Source organism: Aethalodelphis obliquidens, unplaced genomic scaffold (genome assembly GCF_003676395.1).
Source record: "Aethalodelphis obliquidens isolate GAN/ISIS:26980383/991018 unplaced genomic scaffold, ASM367639v1 scaffold2, whole genome shotgun sequence".
NCBI lineage: Eukaryota > Metazoa > Chordata > Mammalia > Artiodactyla > Delphinidae > Aethalodelphis > Aethalodelphis obliquidens.
In genome coordinates, this window is record NW_020837946.1 from 51,576,887 (window position 1) to 51,601,615 (window position 24,729).

A 24,729-nucleotide genomic window follows, 5' to 3' on the forward strand; every position below is an offset into this window, starting at 1 on the left:
TTTTTTTTTTTTTTTTTTTTTTGTGGTACGCGGGCCTCTCACTGTTGCAGCCTCTCCCGTTGCGGAGCACAGGCTCCGGACGCACAGGCTCAGCGGCCATGGCTCACGGGCCTAACTGCTCCGCGGCATGTGGGATCCTCCCGGACCGGAGCACGAACCCGTGTCCCCTGCATCAGCAGGCGGACTCTCAACCACTGCGCCACCCGGGAAGCCCCCCTTTCTCCTTTTATTCGTTTTGTGGTTTTTAAAAAATATTTGAGTAGTAACAGTTTTATATTCTGAATTCTAGACTCTTATCAGATAGATGATTTGCAAATTTTCTCCCATTCTGTGTGTTGCCTTTTTAAAAGTCATATATATGACTTTTTAAAGAGCAGTTTTAAGTTCACAGCAAAACTGAGAGGAAGGTAGAGATTTTTCCCATATGCTCCCTGCTCTCACACATGCATAGACTCCCCCTACTATTAACATCCCCCACCAGAGTTACAAGTAATGAACCTCACTGACATATCATAATCACCCGAGGCCTATAGTTATGGTTATTATGGTTCACTCCTGGTGTTGTATATTCTATGGGTTTGGGGCAGGTATAATGCCATGCATCAACCATTATAATATCATGCAGAAATGTTTCACTGTTCTAAGAATCCTCTGTGCTCTGTTTATCCCTCCCTCTCCCCAGTACACCGCAACTGCTACTCTTTTTCCAGTCTCCATAGTTTTACCTTTTCCAGAATGTCATATAGTTGGACTCATATAATACGTATGATTAACTTCTTTTCAGTTTGACTTCTTGCACTTAGTAATACTCATTTGAGTTCCTCCATGTCTTTTCATGGCTTGATGGTGCATTTCTTTTTAGTGTTGAATAATATTCTATTGCCTGATGGACCACAGTTTATTTATCCATTCACCTACTGAAGGACATCTTGGTTGCTTCTAGGTTATGACAATCATGGATAAAGCTGATATAAACATTTGTAGGCAGCCTTTTGTGTGGGCATAAAGTTTACAACTCCTTTGGGTAAGTACCAAGGAGCATAACTGCTGGATTATATAAGAGTATGTTTAGTTGTGTTTTTTTAAATTTTTATTTTATATTGGAGCATACTTGATTAACAATGTTGTGCTAGTTTCAGGTGTACAGCAAAGTGATTCAGTTATACATACACATGTATCTATTCCTCTTTCAAATTCTTTTCCCATTTAGGTTATTACAGAATATTGAGCAGCATTCCCTGTGTTATATATAGGTCCTTGTTGGTTATCTTTTTTTTTTTTTTTTTGGCGGTACGCGGGCCTCTCACTTGCGGAGCACAGGCTCCGGACGCGCAGGCTCAGCAGCCATGGCTCACGGGCCCAGCCGCTCCGCGGCATGTGGGATCTTCCCGGACCGGGGCACAAACCCACGTCCCCTGCATCGGCAGGCGGACTCTCAACCGCTGCGCCACCAGGAAAGCCCTCTCACTGTTGTTTTAATTTGCATTTCCCTGATGCTATATAATGTGGAACATCTTTTCATATGCTTATTTGCTATCTTTATATCTTCTTTGGTGAGGTGTCTGTTAAGGTCTTGGTCTCATTTTTTAATTGGATTGCTTGTTTTCTTATTATTGAATTGTAAGAGTTCCTTGTATATTTTGAATAACAGACCTTTATCAAATATTTTATCTTTTGCAAATAGTTTCTCCCAGTCTGTGGTTTTGCCTTCTTATTCTCTTAACCCTGTCTTTCACAGACCAGAAATTTTTAACTTTAAGGAAGTTCAGCTTATCAGTTATTTTTTCACAGTTTGTGCCTTTGGTGTTATATTTAAAAAGTCATTACCACATCCAGTGTCTGTGTTGCCTTTTCAATTTCTTGATAGTGTCCTTTGAAGTAGAAACATTTTCGATGTTGAATTTCAATTTATCTATGTATTCTGTAGTTGCTTATTGTTTAGGTGCCATATCTAAGAAAATATTAGCTTATCCAACATCATGAAGTATACACCTATGTTTTCTTTTAAGAGTCTGATAGTTTTAGCATTTATATTTAGGTTTATGACTTATTTTGACTTACTTTTTGTATATGATATGAAGAAGGAATCCAATTATTTTGCTACTGGATATCTAGTTGTTCAACACACTTTGTTAAAAGACTATTCTGCATTGAATTGTCGTGGTATCCTCCTCAAAAATTAACTGACCATAAATATATGCTTTATTTCTGGACTTTCAATTCTATCCCATTGACCTATATCTATACCTTTATCTATAAACTCATTCCAGTACCACACAGTGTAGATTAATTTCATTTTATACTAAATTTTAGAATGGGGAACATGTGAGCCTTCCCTTTTTGTTGTTCTTTTAAAAAATTGTTTCAACTATTCTCCATCCCTTGTACTTTGATATGAATTTTAGTACTAAATATCTTGCCAAGTTCTGCAAAAAAGACAGCTGGGATTCTAACAGGGTTTGCATTAAATCTGTAGCTCAATTTGGGGAGTATTCCAATCCATGAACATGTGAAATCTTTCCATTGAAAGTCTTCTTTAATTTCACTTAACGATGGTCTTGCACTTCTTTTTTTTTTTTTTTTTGCAGTACACAGGCCTCTCACTGCTGTGGTCTCTCCTGTTGCGGAGCACAGGCTCCGGATGTGCAGGTTCAGCAGCCATGGCTCACGGGCTTAGCTGCTCCGCGGCATGAGGGATCTTCCCGGACCGGGGCACGAACCCGTGTCCCCTGCATCAGCAGGTGGACTCTCAACCACTGCGCCACCAGGGAAGCCCTGCACTTCTTCTTTAGTTACATTTATTTCTAAGTATTTTATTTTTGATGCTATTGTAAAGGAATTGTTTTTTTTCAATTTCATTTTCAGATTGTTTACTGTAAGCATAGACATATAATTAATTTTTATGTATTGATTTTGTATCCTGCAAGCTTGCTGAACTTGTTTATTAAGTTTAATAGTTTTTTTTTTAGTGGACTTCTTGGTATTTTATATGTACAAGATCATATTATCTGCAAATGAGAGAGTTTTGCTTTTTCCTTTCCAATCTGGATGGGTTTTATTTCTTTTTAAAAATATATTTGACCTCAGAGTAGGAGAATATATTTGCAAATGAATCAACGGACAAAGGATTAATCTCCAAAATATATAAACAGCTCATGCAGCTCAATATTAAAAAAACAAACAACCCGTTCCAAAAATGGGCAGAAGACCTAAATAGACATTTCTCCAAAGAAGACATGCAGATTGCCAACAAACACATGAGAGGATAATCAACATCACTAATTATTAGAGAAATGCAAATCAAAACTACAATGAGGTATCACCTCATACGCCCAGTCAGAATGGGCATCATCAGAAAATCTACAAACAACAAATGCTGGAGAGGGTGTGGAGTAAAGGGAACCCTCTTGCACTGTTGGTGGGAATGTAAATTGATACAGCCACTATGGAGGACAGTATGGAGGTTCCTTAAAAAATTAAAAATAGAATTACCATATGACCCAGCAATCCCACTACTGGGCATATACCCAGAGGAAACCATAATTCAAAAAGACACATGCATCCCAATGTTCATTGCAGCACTATTTACAATAGCCAGGACATGGAAGCAACCTAAATGTCCATCGACAGACGAATGGATAAAGAAGATGTGGTACATATATACAATGGAATATTACTCAGCCATAAAAAGGAATGAAATTGAGTCATTCGTAGAGACGTGGATGGATCTAGAGACTGTCATACAGAGTGAAGTAAGTCAGAAAGAGAAAAACAAGTATCATATATTAACACATATATATGTGGAACCTAGAAAAATAGTACAGATGAAGCAGTTTGCAAGGCAGAAATAGAGATGTAGAGAACGAACATATGGATGCCAAGGGGGAAAGCACAGGGTTTGGGGGGGAGGATGAAATGGGAGACTGGGATTGACATATATACACTAATATGTATAAAATGGATAACTAATAAGAACCTGCTGTATAAAAAAATAAAATATTCAAAATATATATATATATTTGATATCTTTTACTTGTTTGTATTAAGTTATTAAGTACAATATTACATTAGTTTTAGGTGTACGACATAGTGATTTAACATTACTATACATTATAAAATAATCACCACAATAAGTCCAGTTACCATCCATTGCCATACAAAGTTGTTACAATATTATTGACTATATTCTCTATGTATATATTATATCCCTATGACTGACTTATTTTATAGCTGGAAGCTTGTACCTCTTAATTCCCTTCATTTATTTAGTCTGTCCCCACACCGCTCTCCCCTCTGGCAACCACCAGTTTGTTCTCTATAAGTCTATGTGTCTGTTTTGTTTTTTAGATTCCACATATGAATAAAATCATATGGTATTTGTCTTTCTCTGTCTGACTTATTTCACTTAGCATAAAGAATGTTGTTTTTTTTTTTTTTGCTTTACGCGGGCCTCTCACCGCTGTGGCCTCTCCCGCTGCGGAGCACAGGCTCCGGACGCGCAGGCTCAGCGGCCATGGCTCACGGGCCCAGCCGCTCCGCGGCACGTGGGATCTTCCCGGACCGGGGCACGAACCTGCGTCCCCTGCATCGGCAGGCGGACTCTCAACCACTGCGCCACCAGGGAAGCCCAAGAATGTTTTTTATTTCTCATTCTTGCCTAATTGCCCTGGCTAGAACCTCCAGTACAATGTTGAAGAGAAGTGGTAAGAACATACATCCTTATCTTGTTTCTGATCTTAGTAGGAAAGCTTTCAGTCTTTCACAATTAAGTATGATGTTAGTTGTGGGTTTTTTTATATACAGGATTCCCTGCTATCCAAAAGTAGAGCATTCCTATGAAACCTTTTGTAAGCTCAAATGGTGTAAAATAAAGAAGCAATTAGCAAAGGATACGTCTTGCTAAGGGATGCACAAAGTAACCTGAGATAAAGCATGGATCTGGAAAAATCCTCTTCATATTCCTTTTGGTTAGTGAAAACAGTTACTAATGTAGGTCCTTAGTAAAAGTGAAGTGTTATAAAGCAAATTTTTGAAAAGTGGGGGACACCTGTGTGTGCTTTATCAGGCTAAAGAAGTCCTATGTTTAGTTTGTTTGGTATTTTTATCAGTAAAGGATACTGAATTTTGTCAATGACTTTTCTGTGTCTACTGAGATGATCACATGGTTTTGCCTTTTATTCTATTTATATGGTACACTACATTGATCGATTTTCATGTGTTAAACTGACCTTACATTCTGGGATAAATTCTACTTTGACATGATGTTTAATACTCTTTCTATGTTACTGGATTCAGTTTGATAGTATTTTGTTAATGATTTTGGGGATCTATATTTATAAAGAATATTGGCTTGTAGTTTTTTGTGTTATCTTTGTCTAATTTTGGTATAATAGCAGTTATTGGTCTCATACAATGAGTTTTGATGTATTCTTCCATCTTTATTTTTTTGGAAGAACTTGCAATGTATTGGTGTTAATTCTTCTTTAATAGTTTGGTAGCTTTCATCAGTGAAGTAATCTGGTCTTAGGCTTTTCTTTGTGAGATGTTTTTTATTACTAATTCAATATCTTCACTCGTTACAGATATATTTACACTTTCTATATCTTTTCTCTAAGTACAGTGGAGAATACCAATATAGAGATAGACATTATTTAAAAAGTATATATACACACACACACACACACACACACACACACACACAGAGGCATCAAAACGCACAATAACTAAATGGAAAATTCACTAAAAGGGCTCAATAACAGGTTTGAGCAGGCAGAAGAATAAGTAAACTTGAAGATAGGCCAATTGAGATTAACCAGTCTGAAGAAAAGAAAAACAAAGAATAAAAACGAACATAATCCCAAAGACCTGTAAAATATCATCAAGCATATTAAATAACACATGCCTAGACAAAGTTCCAGCAGAAGAGGAGAGAAAGAGGCAAAAAGAATATTTGAAGAGCTAATGATGGGAAATGTACCCAAATCTAATGAAAAACATTAATCTATACATCCCAGGGGCTCAACAAACCCCAAGTAGGATAAAATCAAGGACAACCACACCTCAACACATCACATTTTTGGAAAGACAAAAACAAATAGGGATTCTTTAAGACAGCAAGAGAGATGCAACTCCTCTCAGACAAGGAATCCTCAATATGATTAACAGCTGATTTCTATCAGAAAGCATGAAAGCCAGAAAGCTGAGGGATGACATATTCAAAATGCTGAAAGCAAAAGAATGCCAGCAAAGAATCCTCTATCCAGTAAAACTACCCTTCAAAACAAGACATCATTCCCATACCTTCCTTTTGTTCTTTAAACTTGGTTTATTTTTCTTCTTTGAATATATTTAAAATAGATGATTTGAAGTCTTTGTTTAATCTGTCCAATATCTGAGCTTCCTAAGGGACATTTTCTATTGATTGCTTTTTTTCATGTTATAGGCCAAATTTCTTATTTCTTTGCATGTTTAATAAATTCTTGTTGAAAAATTGACATTTTTAAATAATGTAATGTGGGAACTATGGAAATCAGAATCTCCCCCTCCCCAGGGTTTGTTGCTACTGCTGTTTGTTGTTGTTTGGTGACTTTTCTGCACTAATTCCATAAAGTCTGTATTCTTTGTCATTTCTGGCCATTGAAATCTCTGCTCAGTTAGGTTAGTTGTCAGCTTATAATTAGGAAGAGATTTCCTCCAATGCCTAGAACCAATGAGTCTCCTTATCTTTGACAAAGGGCTCAGAGTGCATGTTAGGATATGCCTCCATCATTGTGCCAGGCAGTTAGTTGAGAACACTGCCTTAGCCTTCCCTTCCAGCTTGTGCAGAACCTCAACACCAGCCAAGGGTGAGAACCTAAGGCCTTTGGAGGGCTTTCCTGAGAAGACACACAGCCCTGGACAGCTTTCTAGATTACCAGGAATATCTCAGAGTTTACCAAAGCCCTTATGGACACCTTATTTCCCAAGTTTTCCTTTTAAGCTTTTTGATTAGTCTGTTGTTTGCTCCAAATGCTATCCATGACTCAGGCAGCTACATGTTAACAATTTTCTGTAATTGTTTTCTACAAAAGCCCCAAAGAAAAGACTTTTCACACTGAAGGAGCTCTGAGTACGGTCAAATAAAGACAACCTTGCAAGTAGAGTGTTCTAGAGAACCATTAGATAAGTCAAATAATGCCGGTTCTCTGGTAACAGAACTTTTAAGGAGTTCCAACTATATTCTGCTCCTTCCAATGGCTGCCAGACTGCTGGTTTTCACTATGATTATGTGCTGTTAGTTTTCAAGGCTACCACTGAGCTGGGAAGTGCAGATGAGAAGAGGGCAAGTTAAAATGCCACAAACCTTACTGTTCTTAGCATGGCTCAACTATCTTTCTCAACTGAACAGTTTCTGAATTGCTGAACTTCTTTGGTTAATTTTCAAAATTTCAAGAAATTGATTCTGACCATTTTTGCCAGTTTTCTCATTGCTTTTTATGAAGGAGAGAATTTTCAGAAGTTCTCACTCTGGCACTTTTGCTTATGTCACCTGATGAGAGCTTTTTAAGAGAAGAACAAAAAGAGAAAAGGGATAAAGAAGAGTACAGGAAAAGGAAAATATAAGGAAGACAAAACTGGAAACTTCCAAGCAGCTTGAAGTTGCATGAATGTCACTTCTCTGTACACAAAATTATAATTGCTTCTTAATACCAATCTTACTTGCAGAATTTCAAGGCCTGAATATTTCCGCCCTATGTAAAGCTTGCAACTTTTCCGTGCCCTGTTTCTCAAAGTGTAGCCACTGTTCCAGTTAGGCAACCCTCCTGTCCACATCTCTACCACCCTGATCCTTCCTCCTACTCACACCCACCCACGCTGCAGCTTACTGCGTCAGTCTCGGGCTCTGGCTGGAGACTGCTGTGCTGGGGCCATCTCTGCTCTCAAGCAGGAGGAAAATATGGGCCTAAGTCAGCAGTCCCCAACCTTTTTGGCACCAGGGACCAGTTTCATGGAAGACAATTTTTCCATGGACTGGGGCTGGGGGATGGTTCAGGCGGTAATGCGAGTGATGGGGAGCGATGGGGAGCGGCAGATGAAGCTTTGCTCGCCCACCACCCACTCACCTCCTGCTGTGCAGCCTGGTTCCTAACAGGCTGTGGACTGGTACTGGTCCACGGCCCGGGGATTGGGGACCCCTGACCTAAGGGATTATCTGTGAAAGAGCCAAAGCAGAGACAGATTACTGTCCTGCCCACATCTGGGTTGCTGATTTCCAGCCCAAAGATTTTTTTTTCCCTATAGGAAAAATCTGTTTTGTTCCCTATAGGGACAGAAAAAAAGTTTTTCCCAGTTCGTTCAGACTACATGGAGAACAGAGTGACCATTAGCATCAGTCAGAAAGAACAAGTAGACCAAAGCTAATCTAGCCCCGGTGTCATACTGCTCACTGAAGCCAGTGACAAGAGAAAGTTGTGACCAGTGATATCACTATGTGTTGGGTCCTCTCTCTAACGGAAAGATGCCTTGGCTGGAAGATTTTAGACCCTGTACATAGGAACAAGAAACAGATGAGAGCACATATTTAAGAAGTGAAAGAAAGTACAGGTTTGAAGAGAAAGGAGCAAAGTTAAATGTGGTTCAGTAGTTTTTGTATCATTGTTGAGTCTGAGCCTGGTGCCAAATGCAAACCAAAAGACCTCTCTTAGTTGTCTGGTTCATACGGTAATTAGTTATAGTTTTATTCAAATTGATAGTTTTGCAAAACAGGATACATTAACCCAAATCACTTGGGCTAATCTGGGTTGTTTCCAAAGTCCACAGTTAAAAAGAAATTATCCCCTTTATAATAAAACAGAGACACCAAAACCTAATGCCTTCAAATGATCAATGGCTACCATTTTGCTACCCAATCAACAATTTTCATTGCACTGGGCTTACCTGGGAACTGTCTATCCACATTCTATCAAATTGATCCTCAATCTTATTAATCATTTAGATATTAGAGAAACCACATTTAAATGGTCTTTGTAGCAGGGATTTTTCCTACTTCTTTTGAAAGGTGGATAAATATTCAACTGATATCTAATAGGAAGTTCTTCTGATTTCACTGCAGAAAAAAGACATTTATATGTGCACAATTTCAAATTATGGTAGAAAATGTTAATCACTCATTTAGTACTTTAACTCAAAGATTATATAAATAACGTTCTCTTTAAAAAAGACTAAAAATGATAGCTAGTGGGAAGCAGCCGCATAGCACAGGGAGATCAGCTCAATGCGTTGTGACCACGTAGAGGGGTGGGATAGGGAAGGTGGGAGGGAGGGAGATGCAAGAGGGAAGAGATATGGGGACATATGTATATGTATAACCGATTCATTTTGTTATAAAGCAGAAACAACACACCATTGTAAAGCAATTATACTCCAATAAAGATGTTAAAAAAAAAACCCAAAATAAATGGAAACAAATTTCTGATTTTAAACTTTTATGGAAAATATACTTTTAAAGAAGTGTGAAAATTTGAATACTTCATTATCAATGAAAATGAACTACATTTTCATAAACTCATGATAAAATGTTTATTAAGGAGCTAAAATCTAGCAATTTCTAAAAATAATAGGATAAAGATTTATCTGAAGAAGTCCATGTGTTTTGATGCGGTATTAGATCTTATTTTCCATATACTAGGCAAAATATTCATAAATGCATTTTTATCTTTTCACTTGAAAAATTAAAAATTGTTGGAGGCAATATGTTAATTTAATTGCATTTTTTCTTGTTTCTGACTAATCTTGCATACTCAAAAAGGAAAACAGTTGGGATTACTCTTTATGCTAAATTGATAATAACTTTAAATAAATGACTGGTATTATTTGAACACGGATTTCAATCTCTTGATTGAAAAAGACATTAAAACAGATCTTTAGTCATCTAATGACAGGAAACCAATTATCATAGTGGGTCAGAGTATGGTTTTCATTTAGAAAATACTCTGAACACAGTAAATTAGGAAACACTTTTGAGGAAGCATCTTGGAGGTATCAATAATTATTTTCAACTATCATAAATTGTAAGAGCCACTCCTGAATGCAAATCTGGCCACTTTCCATGAATTTGGTGCAGTTGTTCAAAATTTTTCCAGGACTGAAATAGTCAGTGTCTCTCTTGACTCCTGAAAAAATTCACAAACAGCTGGAAACTAGGTTGGAATGAGACACTAGCAATTAAACAATTAAGATTTTAAAACAAATGCTTTTGTGTAGAAAACATTATTTTTCTACATAATTAATAGCTCTAATGTTATCTGCTACATATTCAAAGTGAGCAGAAAGGCAAATGTTTCCTCAGAGAGCACCCAGCCCAAATACCAGTAGACTGACCGTATAACATCCTCAGAGGCAGTACCAAGCTGAGTGCACAAGTGCCCACAGAGCTCACCAAAAGGACAGATATTGCTACTAGAGTGTTCCAAGGCTTGGCATCTGGGTCTTGGCAAGCCCCAGAGATAGCCTTGGGTCTTGTGCCTATTGCTAAAATAAAACAGGAAAGAAAGTTCCACAGTACACAGTCTAAATGATGCTGAAAAGATATATAGGAATGAAAAGTAATTCAAAGTTTAACAGTAGCTTTTAGTAAATAATTGGCTTTTCTATACCAATTAAATATACTGGGAGAATGTCAAAATAGTTTCAAGCCTTGGGATAATTTTTCGTTGACTTTAAGCATGTTCTAAGTTAATTGTACCAATCAATTATATTATTTTCCAGTAACTGAGGGTACACATATATCTTTAGTGTGAATAATAAGAGAAGGAGGGCAGCCATAGTCTTATTCTCAGATTTCAGGTAGTTTTAGAGTGCTGTGAACTATTCTTCATCCCATTTCTATGAAATTTAAGGTTTGACATGTAGAAGTCATAATACAGCTGTTGGAATATAAAAACGAATTGTTTTAGGTATCTGATTCTGTAAAGGTACTGTTTTTCTTGGCGCTATAAATTGTAGATTTATAGATAGATTCTGAGAAGTAGCATGGTAATAATAAGAACTTTGAAAACTCATAGCTTTAACTCAGTAATTCCACCTCTTAGAAATCTGTCCAAAGACACTAATTAGATATGGACAAAGATGTATTTGTAAGGATGTTCACTGTGAAGGTAAATAACTAAATAATAATACAAATATCCAATCACTGGGGATGTTACACCCAATAGAGTATTCTGCAGCATTAAAATCATTTTTAAAACTGTTTAACTGGCATAGAAAAATGCTCATGATATATTAAAGGCAGAAGACAAAACTATATAAACAACAGAACCCCAACTTGAAAAAAAAAATCAGGTGTATACTGACTCAGGACTAGAACAAATATATAAAAGTATTGGCGTTGTTATGTCTGGATAGTGAATTATGGGTATTTTACATTTCCTTCTTCATTAATCAGCATTGTTAATATATTTTTTTAAAGATCATACAATGAACATTTTAAAATAGGCAAATAGGAATTAAAAGAAAGTGCGTTATTACTGTATTAGCAGAATGTATATGGTTTGAAAAGGCTGAAAATCAACCACAACTTCTTTAAACATGAAACACTGTAAGTTCTCTAGAGGCTCTTGGGAATGTCACCCAAGCGCTAGGATTTCTTTTTCTTTACTGGGGATATGGCAACAAATTCAAAAAGGAATCCTGATACTATTGCTCTGGTACAAAACTTCAAAACAGGAAACAATTTTATGGTGAAAAGTGACCTCATGATAAAATCAGTTTATTTCAATTTATTCCAAATGTTAAACCACTTGCAGTTTACTTTCCAAGATATATACCTTGACCCATTTCTCCTATACTTAACACTGAAAATTAGTCACAGCATTCTTATTGGGCATCTGTTTTTTAGTTAGAGATCTTCAGTAATCTTTATTTTGCATTAGCAATTTATTTACCTCTAGTGCCTCTTAAGAATATTTATCATTATATCAAAGAATTAGATTATATATATATATTTCCAAACATATCTGAAATTTGAATACTCTAAGTATTTAATACCAATACCTACATGTTTTCATACAAATTTCATGTTTAATCACAAACATAAAGCTCTTCTGCTTCTAATACCCTCCTGGCAGCTGGCTTAGTATTTCACTTACTCGGGGTTTAATTTTCACTAAACAGATTTTTTAAAAATTCCAAACAAAATCATTGTAATCTCTGTTAGATGCTCATTTAGCAATGTGTCTGAGAGGTGGGGCTGACTTTCAACAATGGCATCAAGAGAACATTGCATTAAATCAGGTTCTCTCTCGTTCTGAGGATGGCAGTGCAAGCTCAGCTGGGCCCCATGGTCCTCAGCCCAGCCCTCGGCAGAAGCAGTGAATTCAGCCATAACTACAGCAGAGTCTGATCATTCTCCTGATGAAATTACACTGATCTAATTTGCACGCTGTGAAGACATTTGGCACTGGCTGGATCTGAGCCTTGACATCTTCATTGGAACTAAAAGTACGCTAAGAACTGACATTACATTTCACATTCTCTTCTGCCAGGTTGCGGCATTTCGTCCTCTTTAAAGGCATTATTTCAAGAACATTTAATTTGGCTTTGACATGCCTGCCATTTTGCTGGGTGGAACATACTGCGCCAGAAAAGCTCAGCTGCAATAAAGTTTGGCACCAATAGCCCACCATATACCTGCACCATCCTGTGCAATTTAATTGGCATTCAGTGGGTTGATAAATGGATTGGCTTAATGAGACAATATACTTGACATATGCAGGACTCCCCTGAGGAATGGGATTCATTTTTTTCACCTCACACATCAACATGTTACAGATACCAACACAGTCACCTCTAGCAGTTGTGCTATAGCCAATGGATGACATTCACTGGGCTGACCAATAGCACTGTCATCTTTCAACCATCTCATTCCTTTCTCCCTCAGCACCAAGCAAAGTATGGCTTTTAAATTTTATTGCCTTTCCAAGAACATGGTATCTCTCTCCATCGATCATCTTTAATTTCTTTCATCAGTGTCTTATAATTTTCTGCATACAGGTCTTTTGTCCCCTTAGGTAGGTTTATTCCTAGATATTTTATTCTTTTTGTTGCAATGGTAAATGGGAGTGTTTTCTTAATTTCACTTTCAGATTTTTCATCACTAGTGTATAAGAATGCCAGATATTTCTGTGCATTAATTTTGTATCCTGCTACTTTACCAAATTCATTGATTAGCTCTAGTAATTTTCTGGTAGCATCTTTAGGATTCTCTATGTGTAGTATCATGTCATCTGCAAACAGTGACAGCTTTACTTCTTCTTTTCCGATTTGGATTCCTTTTATTTCTTTTTCTTCTCTGATTGCTGTGGCTAAAACTTCCAAAACTATGTTGAATAAGAGTGGTGAGAGTGGGCAACCTTGTCTTCTTCCTGATCTTAGTGGAAATGGTTTCAGTTTTTCACCACTGAGGATGAACGGTGGCTGTGGATTTGTCATATATGGCCTTTATTATGTTGAGGAAAGTTCCCTCTATGCCTACTTTCTGCAGGTTTTTATCACAAATGGGTGTTGAATTTTGTCAAAAGCTTTATCTGCATCTATTGAGATGATCATATGGTTTTTATCCTGCAATTTGTTAATATGGTGTATCACATTGATTGATTTGCATATATTGAAGAATTCTTGCATTCCTGGAATAAACCCCACTTGATCATGGTGTATGATCCTTTTAATGTGCTGTTGGATTCTGTTTGCTAGTATTTTGTTGAGGATTTTTGCATCTATGTTCATCAGTGATATTGGATTGGAAGAATCAACATTGTGAAAATGACTCTATTACCCAAAGCAATCTACAGATTCAATGCAATCCCTATCAAACTACCACTGGCATTGTCCACAGAATTAGAACAAAAAATTTCACAATTTGTATGGAAACACAAAAGACCCCGAATAGCCAAAGCAATCTTGAGAAAGAAAAACGGAGCTGGAGGAATCAGGCGCCCTGACTTCAGACTATACTACAAAGCTACAGTAATCAAGACAGTATGGTACTGACACAAAAACAGAAATATAGATAAATGGAACAGGAGAGAAAGCCCAGAGATAAACCCACGCACATATGGTCATCTTATCTTTGATAAAGGAGGCAAGAATATACAGTGGAGAAAAGACAGCCTCTTCAATTAGTGGTGCTGAGAAAACTGGACAGCTACATGTAAAAGTATGAAATTAGAACACTCGCTAATGCCATACACAAAAATAAACTCAAAATGGATTAAAGACCTAAATATAAGGCCAGATACTATCAAATTCTTAGAGGAAAACATAGGCAGAACACTCAATGACATAAATCACAGCAAGATCCTTTTTGACCCACCTCCTAGAGAAATGGAAATAAAAACAAAAATAAACAAATGGGACCTAATGAAACTTAAAAGCTTTTGCAGAGCAAAGGAAACCATAAACAAGACCAAAAGGCAACCCTCAGAATGGGAGAAAATATTTGCAAATGAATCAACAAAGGATTGATCTCCAGAATTTACAAGCAGCTCATGCAGCTCAATAACAAAAAATAAACAACCCAATCCAAAAATGGGCAGAAGACCTAAACAGACATTTCTCCAAAGAAGATATACAGACTGCCAACAAACACATGAAAGAATACTCAACATCATTAATCATTAGATAAATGCAAGTCAAAACTACAATGAGATATCATCTCACACCGGTCAGAACGGCCATCATCAAAAAATCTAGAAACAATAAATGCTGGAGAGGGTGTGGAGGAAAGGGAACACTCTTGCACTGTTGGTGGGAATGTAAATTGATACAGCCATTATGGAGAACAGTATGGAGGTTCCTTAAAAAACTACAAATAGAACTACCATAAGACCCAGCAATCCCACTACTGGGCATATACCCTGAGAAAACCATAATTCAAAAAGAGTCATGTACCAAAACGTTCATTGCAGCTCTATTGACAATAGCCAGGACATGGAAGCAACCTAAGTGTCCATCGACAGATGAATGGATAAAGAAGATGTGGCACATATATACAATGGAATATTACTCAGCCATCAAAAGAAACGAAATTGAGTTATTTGTAGTGAGGTGGATGGACCTAGAGACTGTCATACAGAATGAAGTAAGCCAGAAAGAGAAAAACAAATACCGTATGCTAACACATATATATGGAATCTAAGAAAAAAAAAAAAAAAGGTCATGAAGAACGTAGGGGTAAGACAGGAATAAAGACACAGACCTACTAGAACATGGACTTGAGATACGGGGAGGGGGAAGGGTAAGCTGTGACAAAGTGAGAGAGTGGCATGGACATATATACACTACCAAACGTAAAATAGATAGCTAGTGGGAAGTAGCCGCACAGTACAGGGAGATCAGCTAGGTGGTTTGTGACCACCTAGAGGGGTGGGATAGGCAGGGTGGGAGGGAGGGAGACGCAAGAGGGAAGAGATATGGGAACATCTGTATATGTATAACTGATTCACTTTGTTATAAAGCAGAAACTAACACACAATTGTATAGCAATTATACTCCAATAAAGATGTTAAAAAAAAATTTTATTGCCTTTTGTATTGTCCCAGGCACAAAGGAAGAAGACAGCCCCCATGCTTTATTTATATAAATCTCTATTTTCCAGGAGATCACGCAGCCTTGTGGTCTAAACAGGTTGGTTCTACCTGCTATAAAACCATGACAGTACTATAAAATACAAGTAATAATGAATTCTATGTATAACTACTGACGTAGTCAACCATGTACAGGAGCAAGTAGGTGCCATGCTGTCTTCAGAAATGCTGGTTTCAAGAATGAATTAATTACAACAACAAAGAGACACCATTTTTCACTATTCAGATTAGCAAGGATTAAAAAGAACCATAATGCTGAGTGTTGGCAGGGGAGCAAGGAAACAAGGGCCTCATGCTCCGCTGGTGGGATTCTAAATTAATACAACTTTTCTGGAAGGCAAATGGCAATATGTATCAAAAGCCTTAAAAATGGGCATAGTCTCTGCTAAGCATGTCTATACTTCTGAAAATGTATCCCAAGGAAATAAAGATATACCTAAGATGGATATTCAATAATGATCATCACAGTGATTATAATAAGAAATAATTTAAAACAATCCAGGTATCTAAAGAAAAGGAGATTGCCTAAATGAAATACGTGATGCCTATGTGCTACAACACTATATAGACATTAAAATGATGTAGTAGAAATATTTGTCCTGAAAAAATGTTCTTGGTGTCTTTTATGCCAGAAAAGTACTAGCTGCATAATTACTCATCTTTCTGTGAAAAATTTATATTAAAGATATGTATAGTCACACTCAAAAAAGCAAAGGATAAATAGTAATAATGCTTGCCTCTGGAGGTGGGATCAATTAAAGTTTCTTTTTAATTTTTTCTTGATGCTTCTCCTTATTTTTAAAGAACTGATTTAGTTAAAGGATTTAATTCAGATGGCATTTTAAACTTGTCAAGGAATTGCATTCTGACAACAATTTTTTTTTTTTTTTTGCGGTACGCGGGCCTCTCACTGTTGTGGCCTCTCCCATTGCAGAGCACAGGCTTGGGACGCGCAGGCTCAGTGGCCATGGCTCACGGGCCCAGCTGCTCCCCGGCATGTGGGATCTTCCCGGACCAGGGCACGAACCCGTGTCCCCTGCATCGGCAGGCAGACTCTCAACCACTGCGCCACCAGGGAAGCCCAACCATATGATTTTTAGAGATTCTTTTACTGTGTCATAAGTCAAACCATGCCCATGTAATTCAATTCTTCTTATGGTCCTAGGTCATTTAAGAAGTTAGTTGCATGGCTGTCCAGAAAGATAATTCATCTTAGACAAATGAAGTTTCTTTCTACCTCCAGCTTCCTGGAATTTCTCAGTTCACTAGTAACAGCTTAGTAGTAGAAAGCAGCAAATTTTTAGAACACAATTGACATTCAAAAGAGTTCTGGAGTTTACATCTAGTCACAGTCCTCATTAAATGAAAACTGCTAAGTCTATTCTGGTTTTGTATTTTTTTTTTACAATGCCAAAGATTTGTAAAAAGATAGAAAATATAAGGATGCAGACATGAAAAGCTTATTTATTTAGATTTGCTAAAGACCCATGGGAACCATATTGTGCCTGGCAATAGGAAAGATAGGGTACCTGCCTTCAAGTCTGCCCAGGCAAATAGAAAAGGAAAGATAATTGGGATGAAATGAAAGTGCTGTAAAAAGGAGATCAGCTTAGGGAAGCAAAGTGTTCCATGAAGACCAATTAGAGGGCTCGATCAGCATTCGACCCAGGCAGGATGAGGTGCCGTATGAAAGATGTCCAGGGCAGCTGCACCGCTCACAGCTTAGCTGTCCTCTGTGCCTTGACACTACCTGCCTCTGGCTTCCTTCCTGCCTTAGAGGTGGGGAGCCCACCCACGAGCCACTGCTCATTTCAGCTGGGGGCCAGTTTGCCAGTATGATGCTCTCCATTCTGCTCCAAAGGAAGTTCCAACATGCAAATAAGCCCAAGGAAATGAAAAAATGAAACGGTGTGTGACAGTTTCTAATTACCGCATAAAAACAACATATGGAAACTTCATTGTCTATTTCATCTCCCAACATGTACCGTCAAGTCAGACTTCCTTTACTCTATCACTCCCTCGAGCATTTGGACCTGATTTACTTCAATAAGAAGGTTAACAAAAAACACTTTCTGATGGGATAATACTGTTTTTTTTTTTAATTTTAAACACCTTGATCATTGGGAGGTTTTCATAACCTTGCTCTATTTTCCATTAGAGTTTTCTCATTGTATTCTAGTTAGTTAATTCTATTCCCTAGGGTTGTTCAAAACCTGGATTGAAGTTGTCCATTCTTCAGAAGTTTAAATTAACTATCCCTAAGTACCTTTTATCTACACTTGAATGGGTCCCTAATCACTTATTAGAGAAGACAGGAGGACGAATTCAGTACCTGCTGGAATATTCTAAAGGCATATGAATGGAGGTCAAAAAAAGAAAAGTAAAGCAATGCTTGGTGACCTCAAAAGCAACAGGAAGGCAAATAAAAAAGCAAAAGTTAGTGGGTTCAAGAGACCTGGAGTCTGGTCCCGGCTTTGCCACCACTATACCTGTGTGATCCTAAGCAAATTCTTCACTTCCCTTATCTCCTGCTTTAAAATAGGACTTAGGCTATAAGATTTCTCAGATTCCTTTCCTCCTTCCTGCATTCTCAGACTATACGGACTGATTTAAATACTATCTCTTTTCTATATGGGACAAGATACTGTTCACCAAAGGTTGCCTGCATTTCAGTGCTAACCTTAGGGTAAAGTTTAAAAGTTGAGGCAAGTCCTGGGCAGCAAGGCGTAAATCAAGTGCCCATTTGCTGAAAGCAAAACCTTCCAGTTTCTCCTCTCATCCCCCCTGGCCACAGAAGCAGAGTCAGTTAATGAATCAGAAAAAAGCTGGTTACCAGATGTCCTGGCTTATTAACACGCACAACACATTCTGTAATGGCATTCACGGAGCAAGCTGTGTGGAACCGAGAGATGGCAAAGGAAAAGTTCTCCTCTCGGATGAGCTTCAAAATGTGGGTGTGCTTTGGTGAATTTCAGGAATGGTGGCTGCACAAATTCGTTTAAGCCCTTGTCAGGCATTCTATCTAGTGGGAGCTTGCCTGTGTTACAAAGAACCCTTTCTCCAAGGTCATAGGATATCATGCCCTTCTCAGTCCCTCCTCTTTCCTCTAATCTGTGCAGAATTGCTGACATGAACTCTTATATGCAGAAAAACAATAATAATAAACTTAGCAGCAATGCAAAGGAATAGCCAATTCTGTTTGATTGGTTTTCACCACAGCTAATTTTAAAGCCACCCATTATTCAGCTCTACAGTCTAATTTTATGTTAATATCCTGAAAGTTGTCAAATCTTGGCAAAACCTATGCATAAATTACACAGAAAGTAGCTCACAGGAGGGGGAAAAGTAATGACTGTCATGGTTAGCCAAACCCATTAATAGTCTGACAAGCAATAACCCAGGAGCTCTGGTCAACTGCTGCAGACATCTGTGAAACTTTTGCAATTAGTATCATTTTTTCCTTTTTTTTTTTTTTTTTGCTGTTGTTGGAAGAGGTATCAGCTGCGAAATAGCATGCAACTGACTGATCATTATTAGGTCTGCCGGTAAGGATTGGGTTTATCATCTCTCTTGGTTGACCACTGCCCTGATTTTTATAAAAAGCAACTTTGTTTTTTAAAGTAATGCCATGTTTCTCAGCACTGAGATTAGTATTTAGAAGATGGATACCAATGGTGTGTGGCTACTCAAAAAATAAAAAAATAAGATGCTTCAATCTCTAATTCATTACTGATTTTTCTCCCTGTGAGGCTGGGAAGAAATACAGATGGAGAGACTAAAATCTCTCTTCAAAGCTGCACCTTGGGGCTTCCCCGGTGGCGCAGTGGTTGAGAGTCCGCCTGCCGATGCAGGGGACACGGGTTCATGCCCCGGTCTGGGAGGATCCCACATGCCGCGGAGCGGCTGGGCCCGTGAGCCATGGCCGCTGAGCCTGCGCGTCCGGAACCTGTGCTCCGCAATGGGAGAGGCCACAACAGTGAGAGGCCCGTGTACCACAAAAAAAAAAAAAAAAGGAAGGTGCACCTTGGATCCTAGGCTTGCTGGTAGATCATCTTATTGTGCCTTCTCCTACCTTCTTCCAGGCCGTGTGTGTGTGTGTGTGTGTGTGTGTGTGTGTGTAATATACACACATACATAATCTATTGCTCATTTTCCTAAAGAATAGTGCTGGGAGAATTAGCTGAGTTTCCCAGTATGCCTATAAAGGCTACTCAATCTTTCCCCACAGCTGCTATAGCTGATGCATCTAGTATAGTGCCTGGCACTGAGTGGATACTCAAAAATGTTTGTTGAATGAGTGGATGGGTGGATGGACAAATGTTAGCAGGGTATGATCCCATTTAAGACCCTGCTATTGTAGCTCCATGTGATGATTTCATGCAGAACTTCCTTGCTGCTAAAATTCATTGCCCATGTATAGGGTTTTCTCAGAGAATGCTGACAGACAACTTGCTCTTCTTAAAGCTTACAGCAGTCTGAAATGCCTGCCTTACAGAATCATTTGGTAAACAAACTTTCCAAGCTCCTGCTTTGCACCAGCTCCTGTGCCTGGAAGTAGGGATCAGAAGATGAATAAAACACAGTTTTTGCCATTATAGAGCTCTCAAAATACTCAGAGGCAGCCATGTAGAAAGGTGATTCCAACAAAACATGGCACATACTATAATGCAGGTTTCAACAGACTTCACGGACCAGCATGCTCTACCTGGTATTTCAGGGAAAAGCATAGTGGTAGAGACACCTGGACTGGGTGGTAGTAAAAAATGGCATGGCAGAGAAAATGAGGAAGGGCTTTCAAGGTTCAAGGTCTGCATGTGTGGAGATACAGAACAGTAAAAGGCACAGAATTTTAGAGAATAGTGAGATGGTCAGTGGCTAGAAGCAGAGGGCATGGGACGATGTGGCAGGGGATGAGGCTGGAAAGATGAACTGAGGGAGGATAAGAAGTAGCATTGGTGCCTTACTAGTGACTGCGGAGTTCACCATGCAGGCAACTGGGGACAAACGGAAGCCTTAACCAGAGAAACAACTCTGTAGGTATTGTCTACAGTGGCCAGAAGGAGTGGGGGAGGAAAGTGGGAGAGGAAGAAGAGAGGGAGTGCGGGGTAATTATAGAAAAGCATTTCAGGATATACTCGGTATATATGCCCAGGAGTGGGATTGCTGGATCATATATCCAGAGAAAACCATAATTCAAACGGATACATGCACGCCAATGCATACATGGACATATACACACTACTATTCATGGAATAGATAACTAATAAGAACCTAATGTATAGCACAGGGAACCCTACTCAGTATTCTGTAATGGCCTATATGGGAATAGAATCTAAAAAAGAGTGCATACATGTGTGTGTATAACTGACTCACTTTGCTGTACCGCAGAAACTAACACAACATTGTAAATCAACTATATGCCAATAAAAATTTTTTTTAAAAAGTCATTTCAGGAGCCTCATAAACAGACAACCAGAAAGAAGAAGAAGCAACAGATTTTAAGACATCTCTGCAGCAGAACTGTCAAGACTGGGTGACTGATTGCATGTGGGGTAAAACAGATATGATAGAGGATGACTCCCAGCTTTGTGTAAATGGTAAAGCCTTTAATTAAGACAGGGACACAGAAAACAGCTGGCTGGGGTAGGTGTAGGAGTGAAGGGATTGCAAGGACATAGGGAAAGACAACATGTAAATTTTCCAGAGACGAGTCTTTGGAAAATAACGAGTAGCTCTACGCCAAACCATTTCCAACTACCCCTGATAAAGCCAATGAATCAAAAGAGAACAAAACCCGAATCTAACAGATGTTTATCAAAGGCACACACAACTGGAAAGATCTTCCTTTTAAGAAACATCAGGGTGAAAAACAACTAAAATATACAAATAAGAAATGAGTGCTTTGAACTTAAAGAAAAAGAGCTCATTAACAGGAAATTATTTACAACCTATGCGTTCCGAGGTTTCTGAACTGATGGCTGGACAAAATGCTCAACCTGACCTATTTCTTCTTCCTTCTCTAAGTACTATAGTAACATCTACCAAATGAAAATGATTTTCATAAAATACAAAACCTCCCAGACAGTCACAGTCTTCAATTTGGCAACACATGTGGATTTCTCTCCAGCCTTGTCAGACAGAACATATTCTGGACAAATCAAGAAAGAAGGACGTCCCGGAGCAATCGCAGAAATGAACGCCAGTTGTCTGAAAAAGAAGTTTGCCGTCATCTTGGGACACAGCATTTCTAGAAACAATGACCCATTTGGCAGCTTCACACATGTTCCCATCTCTGAAAGCTTTCCAACTTTCCAGGCCCTACTTTCTTCAGGTCTGGGATTTTCTTGAGTATAAATCTTTGGTGAAGCAAGTGCAGAATCTTAATTCCATTCAGTATTACTCATTCCATTCACCCTTTTTTTCTTCCTTGTGTTACCGACCCTTGTTTCACTGCTTCAGAGACCTTGTCTGGGCACCTCATATCAAATGACAGCACTGTGGAATGTCTAATTATGTCACTGTTGAATTTATACAGCTGTCCTAGATGGTCTGTTAAACAGTGCTGGTCCTGTGACTTTTGAAAACAGCCTTTGTTACAGGGAGGATATGCCTTTCCTTGTAAGAGAAAGTTTCATTTTGGACCAGTCAACATCTGAAAGGCCCTGAGTTAGTATTATTCAAAATAACAAGCTCTACTTGTTCAGTTTCTATTGAATTTCTATTGATTACTTAGATTATAAAGGGTACGGAGTTATGTGTCCCTGAAATCAGAAAATACTCCACCTGTCTTCAAGCATCTGACAATATCACACTTCATTGAATTTTCAGACTTTAAAGGGGTCTCTTACAATACAGTGGGGTTTTCCAGAATATGTGAACTCTAGGTCAAAAGAAATTTCCTGGATAATTTCTAACCTATAGACCTAGGTTAAGAGAGATTCTGGGGAGCTAAGTGTTTTCCCTTTTGAAAGGGAGGTCAGACTAAGTTTCAGGGAAAGGATGTAGGGTCACAGAAGGAAGAATGGTGATCCAGTCAAAGGAGAGCCCTTTGTTGGGGAAGCACAAGGTGGTGGAGCCTCTGGAAGCAAAGAGACCCTGTCTTCAGTGAAGGCCTTTGACTTCTGAACTCATGATCTCCTTTATGAGATTTTCTTCAATGTCAATTGCTCTTTTGTTCATGTTTGCTTCTTAACCTGATTTCCATTGCAGGGTGACAGTTTTTCCCCCTCCCCATCTTTTGGATCTTCAGAAACAAATAGTCAAAATAATTCCTTCAAGTTCTTTGTAGAAGTAGGCTGTTTTATTTTTTCATTTCATTCAGAGTCACAGTTTGAGTTCTAATTGTGTTGCTATGAAATGAATGCATTGTTTCCCAACATTATTATAACCAGAACTAAGAATGTGCACATTGTTCTTCATCACTTTCACAACACATCTCATCCATTAATGCATAATCCTTGAATAACTAATTTGACACCACAAGTAACAAATTTTAAAAACTGAATCACCCTTTCTCAAAAGATAGTTTGTAGATATGTACATAGGACAAATAAAAATAATAAAATGTTAAAAGTCCTTCCTGATAATTAAATTTTAAAATTTACCCCTTTTTCCTGGTCCCAAACATCCTTCATGAAAAGGGTAGAATTGAAGTCTGTTTTCAGATTATATGTTTGAATCTAAATGAAGCAACATTTTGGCTGTTTATTTAGCTAAGAAGAATTAAGCTAAATTTTCAGCACTTATGAGTATTTAGGAAAAAATGATTGTTGGTATTTTGCAACTACATCAGTTAATGTATATTCTTAACTCTGTGGATACTTTCAATAAGCTGATGACATAATTGTGTGAGTAAATATATTCTTTTTAAACATTATTGCATTTCAAATAAAAAGTACACAGAATGTACTACATTTGAGTGACTATCACTTTTTCTCTATAGGATGAATAGGCTAATTTATAACTTGCTAAGAGTCAATGAGGCCAAATGCTCTGTACAGTATAGAGAAAAACACCCATCATGAAATGGCTGAAGAGTACAAAGGGGTCATTGATTTATAAAGTGTACAATCTTTTGGTTCTCTGCTTTATATTATGGTCATTCCTCTATAACACTTTTATTCCTAGATCAATTAAGTCAGTAAAAGTGGTGGCATGTAAAGAAAGCCTAGGCTCACACTTGGGCCTAGGATCAGTTCTTGAGTAGTTCAAGGTTATGCATTTATGATTAGATAGAACTTCTGACCCCTCCCACTGACCCTGAAGAAGGACTGGAGACTGTGAGATACCATCCAATATCCATTCTCTCCTTCCGGGAATACATTTTTACTTGGGGTAGAAATGCAAGCAACCTAAAGATGACACTTTTCTTCCTCCCTTGCAGTTAGGTGGCCAAATGACCATGAGATAAGAGAGAGTTCTGGGTAGTTGCTTAAAGGGAATTTATTGAACATGGACGTTTAACTTTTTGTCCTTTCTTCCTGATGTCTGGACTGCAGATGTGACGAAAGGAGCTCTGGTTGCCATCTGGAATTACGAGGTAAACTTGAGGATGGAATGGGAGTCAAAAAATGAAAGGATCATGGATTCCTGACAACAGTGTTGCTGTTACACGGCCTGGGCTGCTTAACTCCAGACTTCTTTCTATATGAGAAAGAAATCAACTCTTGTCAAAGTATTATTGCAGGTTCTCTATTACATGGATTCAATCCAAGGTGATAGGAGGATAAGTATTATTTCAATTTTGCGATTACTGGGAAGGGCTGGATGACCTTCAGTTTCTCATTATATACAGAATTACATATGACAGGACATGATAATAATAATGACATTATTCCTATTTAATAAAATCTGTTCCAGTCACTGTTCAAAGTACTTTTTACAGTTCTTTTACAGATTATATATATATATATATATATATATATAGAGAGAGAGAGAGAGAGAGAGAGAGAGAGAGAGAGAAAGAGAGTATATAGGTACAAGATATCTTGTACCCCTGAAGAGTAGGTGTTATTATTATCTCTGCTTCATGAATAAGGAAACTGAAGAGGTTAGGGAGCCACTTTTAAATGGTACAGCTAGGAACTGAGCCCTGGACCGGTCTATGGTC

At 38.1% G+C, this 24,729-nt stretch overlaps 1 long non-coding RNA gene across 2 annotated transcripts in view; it reads left to right on the forward strand.

The window, feature by feature from the left end:
- The window catches only part of LOC113630852 (uncharacterized), a 60,725-nt gene extending 36,252 nt beyond the window's left edge, over positions 1-24,473 (forward strand). For both annotated transcript variants that reach the window (XR_003437116.1, XR_003437117.1), the window contains exon 4: positions 24,119-24,473. This is a non-coding gene — a long non-coding RNA (uncharacterized LOC113630852). The remainder of the gene's footprint in view (positions 1-24,118) is intronic.
- Positions 24,474-24,729: the final 256 nt, after the last annotated feature.